The sequence below is a fragment of the Alligator sinensis genome, unplaced genomic scaffold (assembly GCF_000455745.1).
Source record: "Alligator sinensis unplaced genomic scaffold, ASM45574v1 scaffold1201_1, whole genome shotgun sequence".
Taxonomy (NCBI): domain Eukaryota; kingdom Metazoa; phylum Chordata; order Crocodylia; family Alligatoridae; genus Alligator; species Alligator sinensis.
Window position 1 is genome coordinate 726,161 of NW_005842690.1, and position 4,808 is coordinate 730,968.

A 4,808-nucleotide genomic window follows, 5' to 3' on the forward strand; every position below is an offset into this window, starting at 1 on the left:
GTTTCTGTGGGAGAGAAGGATAAAGGGAAGAACTAACCAGCCTGTATTTGTAGCAGTGGTTCCAAGAAATCTAGCCATTTCAAGCCATACACCAAAACCCATCTACCAGTAAGTATGCTGATAGTATTTTGTTTCTTAGTATTGGAAGCAACATAATAGGTTTGAGTTTGTCTGTTGTATTAGAAACCAAAGCTGTTACTACACTGGGACTAATCCTTGAGTAATGAGAGAAGGACTTTCCCTTAGGTATGACACAAATGGAAGCTTCTGTTACTAGTCTTTTAAAAGGATGCAAAAATGCCAACATTTTAGGTCTGAAAATAGCTTCTTGAATGTCATTCATAATTTCTGTAGCTTCCTAGGTTACTAAAACACAGCAACAAGAAACAAGAGAAATCTAGTTACACTTCAGGCCTGAGGAAATTTATTTCAGAATGTGGGACTGTGGAGACTCCACTGTGTCCTTTGACAGTGCATATGAAACTAATTACAGGGAAGGTGACTGATGTCTGAGGGACACAGATTACTGGCTTGTGTTATACAGTCCAGAAAACATTACATGACCATTCCCAGCTGTTGTTCCAACACTGGGTACCACCAGCTGTCACATCAAATCACATCACAAAGAAAGAATAAAGAAATCTCCCACACATTCCCTTCACAAGAAAAAAATTAAGAAACTTAAAAGCCTCTGTTCTTCTCTTTTTTCTCCTGAATGCCAATTCATCTGATTACACTTTACCTTCCAGGAAGCAGATGGTAAACACTTTACAAGCTCACATCAGCATTTTAACCATCAGCTTTTATTTTACAAACTGCAACTAAACTGACAACTTCATCTGGGCAGCATGTGGGTTACTCCAAAAAGTGTGTGTGTGTGTGTGTGTGCGCGCGCGCGCATACGTGCATGTGTATGTGTGTGTGTGCGTGCATGTGTTTGTGTTCCTCAGAATCCATAAATCCAGACTCTTAATGTATGCAATACTAAAAACATGGGCACTAGCCAAGTATGAATTCCTGTACTGGATTCTGGGAGATTTGGTGTGCTAACCAGGTTTCCAAAATAAACAGATATTGATTAATGTTTTATACATATTAATTAAATAATTAAATAATTAAATATAGACACATTAAACTTGTGTCTATACTTATTAGTAAATCTCCTTATTCTGAGTATATTTTAGCTGTTTATTATCAGCTTGCTATTTGCAAGAACTTAAGAATCTGAAACTTCCAGAGCTATCCCAAAATTTATGCTACATAAACATAAATTTATTAGTTATTGTTAATATTAGTATATTAGTGAGTAGAACAGAATAGGATTCAGTTTAACAAAGATAAGTGCAAAGTGCTGCACCCAGGGAGAAAAAATCACCAACACACATACAGATTGGGAGATGACCTTCTAAGTAGCACAGCGGCAGAAAGGGATCTCGGTGTCATAGTAGACTCCAAACTGTCTTAACTGTTTTGGCTACAGCTTAAATTATAGAAAAGGGTCAAGTACCATCACAAGCATGCTCTGCAAAATACTGAAAGAGCAAATGAGATAACTTTGGTCATCAAAGTAGTTTAAGACTCCAGGTAAAATAGGGTACTGTCACAGGGTAATCTATCTAGTTAAAAAAGTATCTTGAGTAACTTTCAAAAAATAAAGAGGGAACGGAAAATAATGAGAAAAGAAGTAGATAAAAGGAAAAAGAGACAATTTCACTGATTCACATGTACATATCTGTGCTCTCATTTACATGAGTCCATCAGAGGGAAAGAAAAATAGTTTCTCTATGTTCTTCATCACTGAACTCTTCACTCTGGGATAAGTTCTGCTTTTGGATATGTGTGCTCATGCTCCAGTTCAGAAAAGCATTTAAGCATATGCTTAACTTGAAGATTAGAGTGCCATAGGCTTTGCATGAGTCCTTTTCTGACCAAAGACACTTTTCCAAATGGTGACCTGGTGAAAGTAGAGAGTGAATCCAAGAGAAGAATTTGTTATCAAAGGCTTTGAGTAGTCTCATGAAGGTGAGCAGAATTGTAGAAGTAAGCAGAATTAGAGATATTTCAGCTTTTTGAGTATTTTAAATATACATGTGGTTATTTTATGGTACTTTTGGATAGGTCTTTAGATTTTGATTTTAATGTAAGTTCTCAGGGAAGTCCACACAATTTTATAGGTTTATATTGGCTTAAGTAACTAAGATTTTAGTGAAAAGTTGTATCTTAAGTAGATTTCACTGTCTACATGATCAGACATCCACAAAAACCTTAGCACCAAAATGCAGGGTTGGCAGAAAAAGTCAGAGTATAGAATTTGCCAACGGTATTTCAAAAAGAATATAGTTATTACAATATCTTATCCCAAACACTTCACATGTTGAAAAGCTTAGCTGGAGAAAGAACAGATCAGCCATATAAAGATGGGATACCTATAAAGACCAGCACATAAACACAGGGTTGGCCTTTTAACTGGTCACATTAAACAAGGCCCTGCTAGGGCTAACTTATTTCCCTTTTCCATCTGTGGCTTTATGAATAGGAGACAAAAGATGGCAACTCCTTTTGAACTTACTTTGTCCTGCTTAGCTTGAAATTTTGAATGGCTAATTCCTTTTCCTGGTAGAGTTATTTTTGCAGATATCTCATTTTTATGTTTGAAATATTCTCCTTTCACTTGAACTATTTTGGATTAGATATCTTTTTGTGCTTTACAGAAAAGTGAGTTATAATAGTGTTGTTGAGAAGACTTTAATTGCTATTTAATTAAAGTATCTTGTCTTTACTAGGATTTGAACTCATTATAAAATCTTTGCTATAGAAAATGTACCCATCCTCATTGCAGAGTTCTTTTATGAGTGCCATGTAATTTACTTATCATTAATGTTATAATAATTCCTGTGCCTAGATTTTAAATACAGGAACGTTCCTCTGTTGTTCTCTGTGTGCACTAGAAGGTTTTTAAAAATTACTTGTAAGAAATCATTAAAAATTAAGCCCAAGGATAACAGAGTTCCAGCAAAGCACATATGCAAGTTCATACCATCATCCACAGAAGTGTGACTTCTATTACAAATTATAATTAGTTATATTCTGCCCTCACAGCTATGCAAGCCCACTGCACGGAGTTGCAAACATGGAACTGATTGGTCAACCTGAAGGTCACCCTGAAGTCCATATCCACTGATCATCTACACTGTGAAGCAGTAAGCTTGATCCTTGACAGAAGTCTGGCCAAACTCTAGAAGCTCTGAACTTCCATGTGTAAAGTCAACTCAGCCCATACTTGCATCCTTATGGGTTGGGTTGACTTCCCAACCCCAAAGCCCCTTTCTGCAGTGGCTCTAGAAATTTTGTGAGTTCTAGTTTTTTTCTGGGACCCATCTTTTTCTGTTTAATTCTATTGTAGTCTCTATTGCTTCAGAGGTTAAATTAATTACTCTCTGCCCCCATGGTTAAAGCCTATACTCCCCCACACCCCCTCCCCCACTGTACAAGCTACTTTAGTCCAACCAGGCAGCGGCAACTATGATAGCTCTGGCCTGCAGCACTAGCAGGGAATGCAGGGGAGACCATGCAGTGGCAAGGAAGCTGTTGAAACTCCAGCTCCAGCCTCAACTCAGGCACAGGTTTGACTTGCCACTGTTGCTGTTGCTACCTGGCCCGTTCGCACGCTGCCTTGGCATGACCTGTAGAGGATGTCCGTTCTCTGGCTTCGTGGATTCCCCATGACGAACTTCTGTTGTCTTTCTGGCTGTCCCCAAACTAACCTGGCACATCTTTGAATGTTAACTCAGTGTGGGGTTCAGCCTCAAAGTTCCCCCCAGGGAGGACCACTCTGCTCGCAGGATGTTCTTGGGGCTCCACCTCCCCTACACCCCAACCTTATGCCAACCTCTGGCGGGATGCCTGGTCTTGAAACAGCCCCCCTCCGGTATAGATGTGCTTTGCATGCTCTCTAGATGCTATCCCTCCTGCTCCTTGGGGAAGGATGTCCGGTCGCCTCAGGTCCTAGATCTGAGACCCCCTTGAGTGGGTCGGCTCTGTTCCTGGAGCCGGCGGGATGCCCCTGTTGGGCAGGGGCGAAGGAAACAAAATGAAGAAAAAGGAAAAAGCAGAAGAAAGCCCAAAGGACCTTCCAGTCCAGCATCCTAAGGGCTGGCTCAGCAAGCCCTCCTGCCTGTGCTTGGCAGTGCTCCTCCGAAGCTGGTCCCATGGGGTCCCCTTATCCTTCTGGCCCCCAGCCCAGTTCCCGGACCTGGTACCCAAGGGCGATTGTGTGGGGTGACTTCTGATCCCTCGGGATTGGCTTCAGCCTCCTCCACCGTGTCACCACGTTTGATGTGCCGTGGTCCGGCGGTTTCACTGCCCTGTATCCCCATCAGTTTTAGGGGCACGTCATCCCCAAAGCTCCTCTCCTTTTGAGACTCAATTTTAGTGCCCCAGGTGGGGAGATCCCTTGCAGCCTCTGCTGCCACTCTCTGTCCAGGTGATCTCTGCCTGCGCTGACTCCGCCCCTTCCCAGCATGGAGAGCCTCCACCTCCTCGCTCGCTCTCCCTGCCATACTGCCGGCAGCTGCTTTTATCCTTGCTGGCTGGTGCGTTCCTGTGACGTTACCCGCTGGCCTTAATTGTATAAACAAGTGGCTTGTGAACCACGCGGGCTTTTCTCCTCGGCGTTCCACGTTGCTCCTCCTGCAGGTAAGTAAAAGTTTGTTTTTTCCCTCTCCATTTTGGTTTTTTTTTCCTGTGCCAATTCCCATGGGCAGGGCTTCCCGGTCCCACTTCTTGTTCTCCCCGGGACACAACCCCCC